At 36.4% G+C, this 10,819-nt stretch overlaps 1 long non-coding RNA gene across 1 annotated transcript in view; it reads left to right on the top strand.

Moving 5' to 3' along the window:
- The first annotated feature begins 4,354 nt into the window (after nt 1-4,354).
- Nucleotides 4,355-10,819, top strand: part of LOC108306041 — a 51,610-nt gene continuing 45,145 nt past the window's right edge. Inside the window, exon 1 of the long non-coding RNA XR_001825981.2 lies at nt 4,355-4,452. This is a non-coding gene — a long non-coding RNA (uncharacterized LOC108306041). The remainder of the gene's footprint in view (nt 4,453-10,819) is intronic.

Raw genomic sequence — 10,819 nt, 5'->3', positions numbered from 1 at the left:
GCAGTTTAAATGCATATCTTCTGTACATACAGAGGTCAGAAATAATTTGCTTCATGATATAGGAATTAAAATCAATACTCTTACTTCCTTAAGAAAACAAACATAACAATGTAAATGAGAAATGAGTGAATTATTAATAGATAGGTTTATCTAAAATATAATACCAGCTAAGCAAAGTCAACTCAGAGAATAGAATTTTAGGAAGCAGAGCAAGTTACAGGAAGTGTGAAGAACTTAGATCCATCACCACAGCTTTGTCTTCAGAAAGTCACTTTCACATCAGGGGTTTTAAGCCATATTACAAACATCCTTTTAACTCTCCCTGTGCGTGAGTGCCTGGTATGATGATATTCAGTTTGAGGATTAAATAAATGGGGAGAATATAAGTCTTGCCCATGGTATCTTGGGGGTACTCCCAGGTTTCTCATTAACACTTAACTGGCAATCCAGTGAGAGGGAGTCCCATTGGATGCTACCAGGGTTGCTCCAGCATCATAGTTTTCTTTTCCTATGCTTTTATGTTTGCTCTTTGTGCAGGATTTAGACAAATCATATACTCCAGAAGGACCCTTTTCTTACTCTAGGCTTGATGTGCTTCCACCTATTGAAAATGTAGTGAACTGAAGCTGAAGCTGGCTGGGTTAGTCGGAGAAGGCATTTTCTTCTTCCTTCTCAGAGAACAGAGTTTATCAGCTACCATCTTTTTGGGCCTTGCCCTACTTTCTGATTTCTGCATGGAGTCTGTTTTTTTTCTTTACTTCACTTTTTTTTTTTTTTTTTTTCAAGCCAAGGATGGGTGTTTCTGTGCATCTGAAAAGGCATTTATCTTACAAAGAGAAAGGCCGGTTTGTGAGCCTGACCCCCTGAAAGATAAATGGATGTAAAACTCATGATCAGTAAAGTCAGAATCAGCTTTGAATCTCGCTTTCTTACCTTCTGTACATGTAATTTATTTACATTTATGGGATCCTTTCCATCATTTTCAAATAATTACTTCCATAGCTATTCATCATCTTACTTAATGAAACAAACAAATTTAACTTTTAATATCAGTGTCAGGGATGTAGGCATATACAAAGCAATACCCTACCTTAAAGCACTTACAGTTAAATAGGAGGGACTTATACAAATGTATCATACTAAGTCACAATGAAATAATCTGTAATTAACATATGTCCCAAGTATCATGAAGGCATATGGGAGTTATGGTTATTGCTAACTGGTGGGAGGCAATGTTATATTCATAATTTTTCAAGTGGAGGGATAACCAGCATTTGGGATGCTTTAATGTTGATGTATAACAGTTTTTTTTAAGTTCACAATACAAAGAAAGGATAAGTGTTTGAGTTGGTAGATATGCTAATTGCCTGATCTTATCACTATATATTATATGTATCAAAACGTCATTATGTACTCCATAAATGTATACAGTTACTATGTGTCAAATACCTTTAAAAAAATGAAAAAGAAAAGCTTCTACTTGTTGACTAATGAAGGCAAGGTAAAAGCTAACCAACAGAGAGGAATTGTGAGCTCTGTGGTTGGGTTGCTGAGAGCAGGATCATAGATTTTTGATTATGTTTGGCTTATATTATGGAATGTGGCTGTTGAACTTACGTATATATGTACATATAATATTCACAATTCTAATAGAGTATTATACTTCATAAACAGGAGGGGATTTGAAATACTATCTTTCAAGCAGAGCTTTCTGAAGGAATTGCATTGCTCTTTGACAATGAAAAAATTAAATAGATCACTAGTAGAGACCTGTTGGACCTCAGGACCTCAGGGCCTCACATAGACTAGAGTCTAACAGAGGATCATTTGAATCTAGGGCATCAGTACTTTACCAAGAAAGGAGATTAAAACATCATAATAAGGAAAGCTTGTGCAGAGAAATCACATAGGCACACAAGGTGGGAGATAATTTATCATAATGGCTTATTCAACCACAAGGGAAAACAGAAGTTGGAGTGACATTATTTTCATCACCCCCTTCCCTTGAGGAATCCAAGAGACTATCTCAGTCTTATGTAATGGACAGCAATTCTCTTCACACTATTTTGCTTTGTTCCTAGTCCCTAGCAGATAGTAATAATAAATAATTCCTAAAGACTATCAATGTATTCTCTCTCAAACATTACCCTCCTATAGATCATATGAACTCATGAAATACAGTTTAACTTCCTGGACCTCTGCTTCCTCATTTACCAAGAGCAAATGAAAAACTAAACAATATGTAATATTTAGGGCAGTTTCTAGTTAAAACAACAATATGAGTCTACAAATCTTTATCAAGATGGGTGGTACCAAGTTCCAACACGTTATGTAAAAGACACTGAAGGAACTACCCTTCTCTTATGTGTAGTCACATATATTTCTGCATTTATACACATACATTTAAAAATAATATTTATTTATTATGCCTATATGTATAAGTGTGCCTATTCTTCTTTCTTTTTTTGAGATGAAGTCTCACTCTGCTGCCCAGTCTGGAGTGCACTGGTGCAATCTCAGTTCACTGCAACCTTCGCCTCCCAGTTTCAAGCAATTCTCTGCCTCAACCTCCCAAGTAGCTGTGATTACAGGCACCCGCCACCATGCCTGGTTATTTTATTTTATTTTATTTTTTAGTAGAGATGGAGTTTCACCATTGTGGCCAAGCTGGTCTTGAACTCCTAACCTTGTGATCCACTCACCTCGGGCTCCCAAAGTGCTGGAAGTGTGTCTAGTTTTCTAAAATGTTGATAAAAGCATGCTATCAAAATATTTGTCACTATTGTTCCAATATCATAGATTGTAATCTTTGTTATAAAAGAGAGAGCAGTGAACCAAATGTCAGAGGACTGGCATTCTAGGCTCCTGTGCACCACTCAGTAATTTTGTGATACTGGTCATGTCACACATACTCATTGGGGCTTGGAAGAAATTGGAGAATAAAATCCCTTTTAGGTTTACAATTGCATGAAGCTTCTATTAATCAAGATAGAAAAGACTATGTACACAAATTAAACTTATAGTTTAATAGTAACAAATTAAATAATTAAAACAAATTAAACTTTGAATCTTGTGGCTTAAACAACAAAAGTTTGTCACTCATGAAAAGCCTGATTACAAGTAGAGAGATACTTGATGATGACAGGTCTCCATGTGATATCTCAGCTGATGCAAACCAGGCTGCTTGAATATTGTGTATCTACCATCTTATGCATTAACTCCACCTTCACTATTACAGGGAGTCCACCTCAAGCCTTGTTGCCTCTTCTCACATTTCATTGGCTGGAACAGAGTCATAGCCCTCCCTAACTGCATGGTAGCTAGCTTGGGATATACCTGAAAGACAACTATTAGTCAGGATTCTCTAAAGGAACAGAACTAATAGGATAGATAGATATATGAAGGGGAGTTTATTAGGAGCATTGACTCACATAATCACAAGGTGAAATACCACAATAGGTCGTCTGCAAGCTAAGTAGCCAGGGAGGCAGTCTGAGTTCCCAAACCTCAAAAGTAGGGAAGCAGAAAGTGCAGCCTTCAGTCTGTGGCTGAAGACCTGAGAGCTCTTGACAAATCACTAGTGTAAGTTCCAGAGTCCAAAAGCTGAAGAACTTGGAGTCTGATGTTTAAGCACAGGAAGCATCCATTACCAGAGAAAGATGGAGGCTGGAAGACTCAGCAAATCTGCTAATTCCACTTTCACAGTGACAGCTGATTTGATGGTGCCCACCCAGATCAAGGGTGGGTCTGTCTCTCCCAGTCCACTGACTCAAATGTTAATCTCCTTTACACCCAGGAACAATACTTCGCATCCTTCAATCCAATTAAATTGACACTCAATACCAACCATCACAATTATAAAATGAAATTGGGAGGCCAGGAAGCATTGATTTTGCCATAGTACTAAATTAGAATAGAGCAGGGAATGCATCCAATGAAGTAGTTTCCCCTGTCCCGTGTTTAACATCGTGGCATTTAGAACATGTTTATTGTTCAGTGCTTTCTGAAAAAGCAGAATTTTCCTCTTTACTGAGTGACACTTGAAGTTGCAGGGTGGTTGTGAGACTTCTCTTGGGCTTTTGACATATTAGGAAGTTTTGTATTTGCAAACTCTTTTCCCTCAAATTGGGTGATGAAAAATTTGTGCTCCCTTCATCAGGCACTTTGTAAGTGGGAGGAAGTGATTGGGGTTTTCATGACACATGTGCCAAGACACGGAGGGCTCTTGGGATAGCTTTTGGAATAAAAAAATGAAAAATACAAATGGGAAATGGGAAGACCAAAAAAATATTAGTCCTTTTTTTTATTGATTTAGAAGGTTTTTATGTCCTAATGTGATTTTTTTTTAAGCAGAAAGAAGTCTTGGAGAAGAGAAAGAGAAGAAAATTACCATAAAAAGTTGGACATGAGAGCGTAGAAGTCTATTAAGACAGAGCGTGGAAGTGACATTAGGTAGGAGATATCAGCTTTGTAGTTTGCTATTTCTCTTTATCAAAGTAAAAGGACTTTGTCTTGATTGAATGACTTCCACAGAGCAGCCTGGATGGTTTATGCAGTAGAGCAGATGATGACAGATAACACTCTCTGGTCAAAGCCTTTGGGAAGGCATTGTGCGTACAAAGATTTTTCCAGGGAGATTTGCTTCTGCCCACTAATTGTGGTCATATATTTTATGGCTTTGGGAATATCATGGCCACTAGTGTAAGTCCCAGAGCTGCAGAAGCAATGTTCATGTCTGATTCAGCAAAAGCTGTTTCTGCATGAACTTCTCAGGGTGTTTCTGAAACTACCTTGATAAAAATCACTCAGGACTTCTTAATTTTTACAACCAATTATATATTTCCCTGCCCCATACAGCATAAATTGCTTACAGTGGCTACTATTGATCACACCTACCTTTTAAAACTCGCTCCTCAAATTTTTAGCCCCTGCCTTTTCATGTTTGTCCTTTCATCTGGCTATTATTTTTTCTTAGTGTCATCAGTAAACACCTTTTCTGCCAACTGTTTAAATATTAACATTGTCTGGATTTTATCCTTGTTTTTTTTTTCTTCTCCTTTGACATGTTTTCCTTCAGTAATCTTATCTGCTCTAGTAACATTCAGCTACCACCCAAACTCTTTAAAATGACAAACTCTGGGTCAATCCAACCACCCACTTTCTCTGTATCTACACCAGGGCTACATTCGCCAAGGAAAATAAGAGAAAGAAGCAGTCGGTGCTACTCCACATTGATGGTCTCCAGGCTGACCCAGGCCCTCAACACTGCCTGGCCATCTTTACATTTTCTATAGACAGAGCCCTCTCTTAATCTCTACAGGGGCAATTTTACATCCTACACCTATTGACAGATAACTTCACATTTTACTTGAATGATTTGAAACAGAAACTATTGGACAGACTGAGTGTTGAGGAAGGATGAATGGTCAATGGTATTATATATTGCACAGAAGTCAAGGAAAAAAAGATCTCAACAGCAAATTTATTAACTTGGTGAAAAAGTGATTGCGGTTTTTGCATTTAAAAGTAATAGCAAAAACCACAATTACTTTTCCGCCAACTCATACAAATAAGTTTATGCTTGATAACTTTAAGATTTTCAACAGAGGAGTTGGGAAAAATCACACTACAGTGGTTTAACAAAACTAATGGGGAATATGGAAAGGATCTTTGCATTCCTAAACATGTTTAACAAAATTATTTTTATAGAGAGAAGGAAAGAGCTCAGGCAATAGTTGGAGAGCCATTTCAATTCCACCAGTGGGACTGCAAAAGGGTATTCAAAAGATCAGAGAAAATCAGCATGTTTTTAACCTAATGGAAAAGGGACCAGTAAAGACAATAGTTTGAAAGCAATTCCTTTTCTCTAAAAACATGCTCATGGTTTTTCTCTCGCTTATCTATCGATGTATATTCTTGGTCAGAGAGATAGGAAGAATAAGTCTCACATTTCTGGCTTAGACTGGAGGGATAGTAGGGCCCTTCACTGAATTGCAGCAGTAACTGTTTCTCAGACTATCTGTGGTGACGGATTAGCTTTTTATTTTATTTTTTTTTAATTTCTTTTTCATTGCATACTTTTGTAAAATGCAGTAAAAATAAATTACTAGAAGCATGTTAGCACGGGAAGATGTTGCAGCATTGCTCAAGTGCTATGGTTTCTAAATGCTTTCTCTTAGTTTCTGTATTTACTTCACCATCGACTAGTTCAAATAATCCCTGACCATCACTGGTGCATTCCTCACATTTTCAGTAGCCCTGACTAAAAGAACATACAGGAGCTAGCAATGTGGAGGTTGGTGATAAATTTCATTTTGGACATGGGGAAATTGAAGCCCGCCTGTTGGGCATCCAAACAGAAGCATCCAATAAATAATTGGGTAGATAACATGACGGAGGCTGTAGAGAAAGGTTAAAAAACCCACAGAATAATGTATTGTTCATCAATTGTAAAATGGAAAATTCAAATATGACATATCTCTATTATGGTAAGCTATTCAGAAGTGAAGAATGAAAGCATTAAAGCTAATTGTTTCAATATCGAAAGAGCTCCAAGGTATGTTACTGAGCCAAAAAATTAGGGTATGTATTGTGACTTAAAGTTATATCTGGAATATATATACACACACACATATAGGTACATATACACACATATACATACATATGTATGTACATACATACATACATAAATATAAAATGTGATATATGTATGTATGTGTGTGTGTATATAAATACATTGATAAATATATATATAAATATATTTATATATAAATATATATACACTCACACAGACACAAATTGAGAAAGTCTGGAAGGTTTTACAACTGAAGAATAATTACCTTAGATAAGAAATGTAGGTTTAATGAGGAACATGACAGGTTAAATTCACATGTTACTTTTAAAGTTAACTTCTGTATTGGTTTTCTGCAGTTTTCTTTTTACAGAATTAATGCATTTTTTGGCACTGATTCTGCATTTTTTTTACAGAATTAATCCTTTGTTTTACAGAATTAATACATTTTTTGGTAATTAAATATAAGAATTATACTTTTTTTGTAGATAATGTCATATATGGCTTGTAAATATATAGAAATATAAACATAACTAGTGGCTTGTTATAGTTTCATTTTGTAGTAATTATGTAATTAAAGGAGGTAATTTAGCATCATGGATAAGAGCGCTTCAGCATTCTATAATCATAGATTCAAGACCAGCTCTGCCACTTACAGAATCACTTGTATGATCCTGAATAAGCTTTTGAATCTCTCAGCCTTAGTTTTCTCATCATTAAAATGGAGACAGTAATGGTACCTACCTTGTGTTATTATTGTGAGAATTAAAAGAGTTACAAAATGTAATGCAGGTAATATGCATAGCTCAGAGCTCAGCAAGTCTGCAAATTTATAAATGTTACAGCCCTTAAGTATTTTATTGTCAGATTCTTCAAATAAATGGAATTATATAAACTATGAAATCAGCAGTAACCTCTTTTTCCCCATTCTGCATTTAGATTATAATTGCAAAGCAAGAAGTCTAGATTATTTTTGTTTTCACTCTGTGTGTTTACCTATTTTTGTATGTAAAACTTAGGAGTAGGAAATACTCAGGTCTTGGGAAGGAGCATGAATTGGGGGCCAGACAAAGCTCTAGATTGTGGGTCTGTAATTATTTGCTGTGTGGTCTTGGGCACATATCCTGTCTCTAACTCAGTGTGCTTATCTGTGAAATGGTGCTGATATTTCTTCCCTCCTTGGGCTGTGTTATTTCCATAGATATAAGCTAAGAAAAGGCCCTTGCAGAGTAGCTACTCTATAAATATTGCCTTTCCCTTTTCAGAACAAAAAAACATTTTTCAAAATTCAGTATTTCAGTATTTAAAAAAATAAAAGTTTTATTTCATTTTTTGAGATAGGGTCTCACTCTGTTGCTCAGACTGGAGTGCAGTGGCCTGATCTCAGCTTACTGCCACCTCTGGCTCCTGGGCTCAAACAATCCTCCTACCTCAGGCTCCCGAGTAGTTGGGACTATAGGTGCACACCACCATGCCTGGCTAATTTTTGTATTTTTTGTAGTGATCAGGTTTCACCACGTTGCCTAGGCTGGACGCAAACTCCTGAGTTGAAGCTATCCACCTGCCTCCGCCTCCCAAAGTGCTGGGATTGCAGCTGTGAACCACTGCACCCAGCCTAGCATTTCAAAATGTTACTTTATATAAACCTTCATGATTAAATAAAACATATATCTGCAAATGTTCTTTTTCTTTTTCTGAAATCCTGGAAAGCCCTTCCAGAGTGCTCATACCATGTAATCAGTTAGACAAATCTTTTTATCACATCTCCTCAACTTGTTCAATGAAAAATACGCTGGAATATTTTCTTCTTGACTCCTTGTATTGAGAAAAGAATGAACTTGACAGAGAGAGGGAGTTTTAAAAGTCCTTTTTGAATGATAATGGGAGAAATATATGATGTGTGGAGAGGTGGGGAGCATCCCACATAATGAATCATATGCAGAACTTACAACAGAGAATTCAATACTGTGCTTCTAAAACCTCAATAGTGCTTACAGTAAGTGATATTTTTGTGGCCTTTTCTTTGCCCAGATATTTGTCATTCTGTAGTTGATATAGAAAGAGATTCATGGAAAGTCATAATTATCTAAAGAAGGGAACAGGCAAAGTGTTCTTTTGCCATGTCTATAAATCTTTTCTCATGCTCTGCTGAGAACTCTGCTCTGATTGTCTTCTTTAACCATGTAATAGGAGTATATCATAATGTCAGGAGTTGTCAGACCCTCAGAACTCTCCATAATGTGAGATCACAAGCAGAGACAATTTTATTGTAACATTTCTGACTACAAAGTATAAATACCATTCAGTTGGCACATTGACATCACATCAGAAATTTTTTTTCATCTTTATACTTTAGGTTTGCTGAGGTATTTAAATCTATGAAGTTAGACAAAGCCAGAATAAGAAAATTAAAATTTATAATAGAATAACATTGTCAGAAGAAAACCAACTTTTTGAAAGGAAACATAAAAAGGAAATTTAAAATAAAGATTACAAAGATATTTTTAAAAAGGCAGTGTATATATTTTCAGTTATGTTTTCATTAGTTCTCTCTAGAGTACAAAAACATTTCTCAGAACAATTTAAAATTGTAGATATAAAACAATAAATCACTCAACACAAGATTTAAAAATCCCATTGAGATCCCTGAGAGAATATTTCTTTCTCATGATGAAGCTACCAACTGGGAATATTTCACTAATTCTTCAGTTTGTTCATCTGCCTCACTGCAGACCATTATGGCTCCCATAACAGCTACTGTTTTTAAAAAAGAGAAAACATTAATGCTTGCATAAACTCAAATGTAAAACTAAGTTAAGAGATATTTTATTTTTTAGTGTGATTATACTTCTACCAGATGTGCTTTTCTTTTGTTATGTAATAAAATATAGAATCCGCTGTGACCAAAAGAAGACCTAGATGCATTATTTTCTTCCTAGAAATACCTTACTAAATTTACCTTTGTACTTCTAGGTAAACCTCAGTTTGAAGGCTTAAATGCATGGTTAGTGATTGACAAACAACATCCAGGTTTTTCCCTCAGAATCGATATTTTTTGATTGTCACTGAGGAAGGAGTTTCTAAGGAGATATGTACATGAATATATATGTTGTACTCAGAGAGGAGATACTATTCCTGTTCTGTTGCATTGTAAACACTCTCCTCTCTCTGGAAACTCAGCCTGCTTTGTTAAGGTTTGGAGGGGAGCCCCTCTCCCTCACTGCTGTGCTGGGTCTCAGCTTCCTGTTTGACGCACATGGCTGCTGTCTTCAGATTCAGCCTCAGTGTTAATCAATAAGGGCACTGACAACTCACCTGGTCCAAATGCCAAGGCAAATCTCACTTTAAATTGTTGAGAAAAATATGTTTTTAATAGATGTGGGACAAAGAATTAGGCTGACAAATAAAAACATCCTTTGGTAAGGTGAAAATCAAACCTTAATATATATTTTCATTATTTGAGGGTTTTTTATTTTCATAGGTTACTTAAATCATTGACCACTCTAAGCTGTCTTGCTCTGGTATGTTCCCTGACTTCTGCAATAATAATGTTAGTGTCTTATTATTATTATTATTATTATTATTATTTATTTTTTGAGACAGGGCCTCACTCTGTTGCCCAGACTGAAGTGCAGTGGGATGATCTCCACTCACTGCAGCCTCGACCTCCTAGGCTTAAGTGATCCTCCCACCTCAGGCTCGCAAGTATCTGAGACTACAGGTGTGTGGCACCACACTTGGCTAATTTTTGTATATTTTATAGAAAACAGGGTCTTAATGATGTTTCCCTGACTGGTCTCCGACTCCTAAGCTCAAGCCATCCTCCTGCCTCCACCTCCCAAAGTGCTGGGACTATAGGCATGAGCCACCATGCCCGACTGTTAGTGTAGTCTCTGTTTGTTATTTTTCATTTTGCTGATAGCACATCTTTACATTACGTTAAAGTCTGGTGAGAGTGAGGAAGGTATGACAGATTTATCCTTCTCTATTACATTTTAGCTTTATTCGAGGCTCATCCTAATATCTCTTCTCACTTTATCCACTCGTCCCAGGCAATCTCCCCTAGGCCTGTGGCTCTGACCATGTTCATACTTTGTTTATCTCCAGCCCAGCACTATCCTCTAAGCTCCAGACTGGTATGTTCAATAGCCTATTTGGTATCTCTACATGGATGTCTTAAAGACATTTTAAATTCTACTTATCCCAAACTGAACTTAATATCATTACCACCTTCCCACTACAAACAAA

Source organism: Cebus imitator, unplaced genomic scaffold (genome assembly GCF_001604975.1).
Source record: "Cebus imitator isolate Cc_AM_T3 unplaced genomic scaffold, Cebus_imitator-1.0 Scaffold69, whole genome shotgun sequence".
NCBI lineage: Eukaryota > Metazoa > Chordata > Mammalia > Primates > Cebidae > Cebus > Cebus imitator.
The sequence above is the reverse complement of the archived record's forward strand: the minus strand, read 5'-3'. Positions and strand labels throughout refer to the sequence as shown.